Source organism: Sardina pilchardus, chromosome 4 (assembly GCF_963854185.1).
Source record: "Sardina pilchardus chromosome 4, fSarPil1.1, whole genome shotgun sequence".
In the NCBI taxonomy this organism is placed as follows: domain Eukaryota; kingdom Metazoa; phylum Chordata; class Actinopteri; order Clupeiformes; family Clupeidae; genus Sardina; species Sardina pilchardus.
Window position 1 is genome coordinate 22,696,379 of NC_084997.1, and position 7,070 is coordinate 22,703,448.

The following is a 7,070-nucleotide window of genomic DNA, read 5'->3' on the forward strand; positions in this document are numbered from 1 at the left end:
ACAATACAATAGCACAAAGTGGGTAATATTTGAGCACATTAAGGAGGATAGCAATAAGAAACAATATTTGTCAATTCAAACAAAAAAATAATATACGCTTAATAAACTAAGTGCATATAGAACAGGCCTTTAGACCACTCTTGACCCAAAACACAGGAACAGGAAGAGCACTGCGCAATTCATTCCATCAACATGGAACCACTGAGGGGAAAGAGTCTTGAATTTGAGTGTTTATGGCTGGCTGACACAACAGACACTCATTAGATGACTGCAGTGGGTGGTTGGGGATGTGCATCATTGAATTATGATAGCAGGGAGCAGATCCAGTCAGTGTCCTATAGGCCAAAGTGAGAGATTTTAAATGTAATTCTGGACACTATAAGGAGCCAGAGGAAAGGAGTTACAAGTGTCCTCTTTGGCTGATTGAAGACCAGGCGTGCTGCAGCATTCTGAATCAGTTGTAACAATCACAAGCAGGTAGGCCAGCTAACAATGAATTACAATAGTCTAGCTTCGAGATAACCATGACAAAAGAAGTTGTGTGGAATCTTCTGTCAGAGAAGGTCTGATCTTCCATGTCATGAGACTTTGATACCTGTCCCTGCCAAGACATGCTAAAAGAACATCCTTTAAGATAAGATACCAGTCAAGAGCTTTCCCAGAAATTCCCAGTTCAAATATGTGTAGAAATGTCATGGTTAACTGTTTCAAAGGCTGGGGATAAATCTAATTAGTACAGAGGACTTCACTGTAAAAAAAATACCGTAACATGTACAGTAACTTACTGGCAACAATTGGCCAGTAAGTTACTGTGAATACCCTTTACAGTAAAGGTACTGTATTTCCATTTACAATATTACTGTGAAATGAAAAGCAATGAAATACTGTGATTTCAGCTGTATTTACAGTAACTTATGTGTAACTGCCGGGAGAACAGCAGGTGCGATAGCCTACAACAGGACAGGATCCAAAGGGCATGTTGTCGGACAACTTTGCTTAAGCAGTTGCGAGACCATTTCCTCATCAAGAGGAGATGTCCAATGATGACATCATGCCAACACAAGGCAAAGCCCTCCTTCATCAAACTACTTATTTGAGCAACTTATTCAATCAAAAATGTTGCAAAGTGGAGGAGGATAGAGGAGAGACGTTTTCCATTGTCAGTGGTTCTCTCAATCTTGCTCTGATAGAATGCTTTTTTCTTTTTTTTGCAAGTTTGACAGTGGATGAAAATGATGATGAAGACTGGATGTTACTAAGAACATTTCCATCTCTGGTTTAACACGATTTCCTCTGACCAGCTCGTTCCTTTCATACTACTGCAAGCCTGTACTGTTTGTCAGCCATGGATAATTAGGTTTAGAATGAGTGGGTCTAATGGAAAGAGGACATGCATTTAGACAAGATGCCAGTGTAGAGCAAAGAGACACTGTTGTGTCAGTCATTAACCTCAAGTGACAAGAATTAATTCGGAGTAGGTAAAGCAGATGTTACTAATTTTGCAAAATGGTTGCTAGAGGGGCTTCCGAGGTTACGCCGGAATGAAATTGTCAAAAGAGGATTTGCTGGGTTATCCAGGAGATGCACAGAGAATCTAATAAACAATGAGCCAGTGTTGTCAATTGTTTTGTATGGTCTTCTTGACAAAGAATGTTGTATGCATTACTGTAACACATTGAATACAGTGATAGCAAACCAGGCATACACGCTCAACACCATTTTACAGCACTGACAATGTTCAACATACAGTACATGACACTTGTGGTAGTGTGGTGAGATCGTCTGCAGACAAATCGATTCCTTTAACTTTAACTAATAGCCCTATATGTGTTGCGTTGAACAAAAGTGTTAACTAAATTCTATAACCTTGCCTAATCATATTGTTGAAAGCTGCTATAGAACTTACAGTACTACTGTAGATAGTCCTAAATAGATTTTCTTGCTTTTATTCCTCCAATAAAAGGAAAACCAGCCATGCAGGACTGGCCACGACACAGGTGTTCCATTACCGTGTGACATGCAAACACTGGTGCTTTAATCATCTCATGTTCTAGATGAGAACGTAGAGATTGACTACTAGATATGGAATTGCTTTTGAGATGGGGATCAAGACCCCAAGAAGCCTGTAGGGCATCATGCAGTTACAGTTAAAGGCCGTAAAATGTGTGTGTGTGTGTGTGTGTGTGTGTGTGTGTGTGTGTGTGTGTGTGTGTGACAGAGAGAGAGAGAGAGAGAGAGAGAGAGAGAGAGAGATTGGGGGGAAGGGGTATAGTTTGCCATTTATTCTGCAGCCTAACATATCATGTAAATGTTCTGCTGGTAAAGGCAAAATGAAAAAAATAAAGAAAGAAGAATTGAACTGAGACAGCGCTGTAGACTTGAATTATTTGCACATCTTGAAATAACCTACAGTACATGTTCCATAGTTATTAGTACCATAAAAACAAGTCGCCATATAATCCAGACATGTCTGCTCTGAGACATAAAAGTATGCAACATGGTCACAAATTACTTTTTGATTTAATTAAAACAGTATTTGTTCTTTCCAGCAGGTCATTTACCACCTTCTGCATGTCCGTCTCAAGGTATGTTCACGATACAGATCAAAGCACCAAAATATAATATTTGATAAATAATTTTGATTCATGTATTAAGATGAATAAGTCCAATTAAACAAACAGGTGTTTCCTTAAACACACGATGCAGTTATTCATTCATCATATTCAGAATGGTCCTTGTTGAATACTGAGTGTGTCTGTTTTGACATCGGACATGAGAAGGCGCCCTGACAGATCCTCTGCGGCCCACTCCTCTCTTGACAAGCCGGGGCTTCTTGGTCACGCTCGGCTGCTCAGACGGGGGGTGTCGGCTCTTACGCGGAGGTAGTGGGGTTCATCCATAAAGTTGACTGTTGCCACAGCATGTGTGTCTGGGGTCATAAGAGCCCATCCATCAGGGGAGTTTGTCTGCAGCCGCCCTCCAGAGCTCGCCTAGACACTGCACTTATTTTTCCACTCCCGACTCATATAGGCATCGGTCAGCGGGAGAAACTGGCATGTAATGCAGCTGACACAAGGTTTGATTGAAAAGTAATAAATGACACACTCTGATCAACCAAGTTGAACATGTGTCACCCTTCCTTCTCCACGTTCTTCACAATCATTAGTACAGTTATTGGGCTATAAAAGTTGCAACGATCCACAATGGCTTGCTGATCATGGTATATTTTGAAAGACTAATTGATATTACCGGATGTAGCCTAATGAAGATGACAAATTATAATATAATATGCAGCACTAGTATTACAATGTGTATTACAATGTGTATACAGCACTGAAGAGTTTATGAAAGGTTCAAATCACCAGAGAGATTTGAGAAAACACTCAATCACTGTAACTTGTGGAAAATATTTTACAGTAAACACACTTATTAAAACAGGGCCATTCACCCCTAACTGTGTTTGTTGCTCTCACAGACTTGAGTCTCTCAAGTGACAGTCCAATCAGTACATCTGCCCAGCATGTGGTGCCAAGAGCCTTGGTTGGAACACCCCCACTACCCACCCCCACTCTCACCTCCCCCACTACCCCCCCCCCCCCACACACACACACACTCTCACCTCCCCGTGGTCTGAAGCACCCCCACTACCCACCCCCACCCTCACCTCCCCCAGGGTCTGAAGCACCCCTGCTGGATTCCCAGAAGGTCATTGACATTTTTGCTTGACCTGCCTAATCACGACTACAGTCCCTGGAATCACTTGTTATCGAGTGATTGCATGCATCTTAGGAAGGACAATATTTGTTTCAGCAAACAAATATGTACAGTGGTTTGTTAGAGCGTTAGGTGGCATTGCAGTAAAACGACAGAAATAGAATAGAAATGTATTTATGTAATTGTATATTATATGCAATTTTGGTATCCTTCTGTTGAAAGCAATTTACAATACATTAGATAAAAGAGTGAATGAAAATAGTCTAAACAAATAAAAATGAAGTTTAGTTTTTACATTCATGCGTTACATTTATAGGCGTAAATGTTATGTCCTTTTTACACATGCAGCAAAACATATTGGAGCCCTTTGTCCCACTCCCTGCTTGGCTTTGGTGACTCTGCAAGGTTTGACAGGACTGTGAAGTGTCACAGTCATGCAGTGCGCCTGTGTGCCTTTGTGTGTTTCTCTCTCTCTATCTCTCTCTCTGTGTGCCTGTGTGTGTGTGTGTGTGTGTGTGTGTGTGTGTGTGTGTGTGTGTGCCTGTGCCTGTGTGTGCCTGTGTGTGCCTGTGCCTGTGTGTGCCTGTGTGTGTGTGTGTGTGTGTGTGTGTGTGTGTGTGTGTGTGTGTGTGTGTGTGCCTGTTTGTGTGTGTGTGTGTGCGTGCGGTGGGCTAGGGATGCTTAATCAGGTTAGTCTTGGTATTTTGAGAGGGACAGAGAGCAGCCCATGGTGACCTCACCAAGCACCTGTACATTATTGATGTCTGCTGCCTCACATCTCTTCTCCTGGGTTTCCCACAAGAGGTTGAAGTGTAAAGCAGAGATACGTATTTCACTTTTGATCGCCCGATGAATCTCTGTTAAGCTGACTCTTTAAAGTGCCGGTTTGAGCCGGAGCCAAAGAACTGTCCCCAAACAGCCATGATGATTTTGGCCAGCAGATATATGTGTCTGATTTCACTCTGGGTGCTTGGTTGATGTATGATCTAGTAAGAGAGAAACAGCAACACAGCTGGAAATGCCCGGACGAAACAGAGATGCTCTAAGTAGCATGCCAGAAAATGAACAGAATCAAAGTAAAGACTGAAAAATGATTTAACATACTGTACAATAGGCTATATGGGCCTATTTCAGTGACGCACACCAAGCCCCACCCTTTCTAAATGAAACATTCCAGATATATTTAACCAGGAAGACTTGATAACTGATAAACATCCATACCAGTCCAAGCTATGGTTTTCTGCAGTGTGTCAGTGTATTATTTGATTACTCCAGAAGATGTTTGGAGACTGTCAGGCAAATGAAGGAATAGCACAGCAGAGCTGTCGAACCGCCGGGAGATCCTCTTCATTAGCCAGCCAGACTGAGCCTGTTTCTGCTGCCATTATCCACCAGCCCTCATTAAAAACCGGGAGAACCACCTCTTTGACTCGCCTCCCTTTCTCTATACGGCGGGGACATTTCACAGCACTGTCTTAGAGCGCAACACACTGAAATTGATACCTTATATGAAGTAATATGACGTGAACTTAAAATAGGGATATATGAAAAATCGTTCTGACATGGAGAAATCATTCAACTTGTAAAGGTTTAATTGGCTTCATAGCTGATGTGGAGGCCTACTTCAAGACTATGAAGCCATATAGAAAAGGGCTTACTTACTTGTTTACTGCAAGTGTAACAATGTGCCCTTTAAAGGTGTTTTATGGCACCATGGATCAGGGTCGTGTCAGAAAGGGAGGAGGTGCGTATACGCTTTGTTCCACATCACTGTATTGGTCAGGCTCATTTTTCATTGTGTGGAGTTTTAACTCATATTTGCTAAAAAAAACCCCACAAATACTGTATCTGTCTACGCTGTCTTACTTCTTTCATAATTAAATAAGAAACAAAACGCGCACACGCACACACATACACACACACACACACACACACACACACACATAGGCCTACACATATTCACAAGCACAGACACACAAACACTGACGCTGTTTTGCAATTTACATTTGAACATCATTCTGGCTGTCTGGCGGAACTGATGGCAGCAGGCTTCTGTTTGTTAGAGAAAAGGAAACCTTAGAACAGGTAGACTGGTGATCCTGAAGAGACTCTTTGTCATGTGACACATTGAGCTGTCACTCCTTTAGATAAAGAAAAAGGATGCTTCCTATGGCTGATCACTCTTTTTTTAAATTTCCCCTGTCTCTTTGCTTGAGGACGGTGGGCATTCGCCACAGTCTGCAATGTCTCACCACACTGGCCCCTGACAGCCGGACGGTGTGTGAAATACCGCCTCCATCCGCCTCTTAGCCTCTCTCCCCAATCAATGCAGTGGTTGAGGAGGGGGGGGGGGGGTCCGATGGGCCCATAACTCTTGCCGTCTGATGAGCTCACTGGAAGACTCTTCACCTTCACTCAGGGTTTAATCTGCACTGCCTCACCTTCAATCAAAGCTAATGGAGCTGCTGGCACAGGGTCAGCACGAGCCAAGAAAGCCCTCGTAAAGCCCGCCTCTCCTTCCCCCATGCAGCGGTTTACTGGGCGGAGCGCTCGCGCGATATATATGAGCTAAGGGTTGTGGTGGGCGTTTAGGCGAAGACAAAGAAATGATCCATGACTTTATATGGGCTGTGTCTAAAGTACAGTTACCTGTCTCACTGGCCATTACCACCATGACTGGTCAGAATAACAAGCAATTGGAGCAGCTCTTTCTCATATTTTTCATAATTTTAGTGCACAGGCTACTGATGTAGCCTATGGAGCGAATGCGATGTACAGGATAGCTAAAGAACACATCAAACGCTATTGAGATGGATCATCGCGGTGCCGGTCTCACCATTTAGCTAAGAAAGCAGCTTATTCAATCTTTATCTGAGCAATTAAAGGGCATTGCTCACTTGTGCCTCTCCGTGAAGAGCGTGGAATACAAATGGCTCCATTAGCGGGATTGCTCCCTCTCCGACCGACCGGAGGCCTTGTGCTGAGTCGCATCAAGCGAGGAGAAGAGGAGCCAACACACTCCAGCCTGGACAGGCTCTCCTAAATCATTTTTATAAGACAATGCACAAATGGAAATACTGCCCAGAGGTCCAGTATACATAGGAAGAGAGAGAAGCATATACTGAACTGAAAGGGAATAGAAAGATTCAATGAATAGCTTTCAGTCATAGATTAAAGAAGCACTTTTGCACTCAGATGTTTGCATGTACTGTAATGTATGAGAAGCATGGTGGTAAAATCACTGATGCTGAAAAAATTACATCAATAAAAACTGCTTCTTTTTTTCTGGAGTTGGTTCACTAAATCATATGCAATCGACTTCAAAATGTTACTCAAAATCCCTCATAATGATTTTG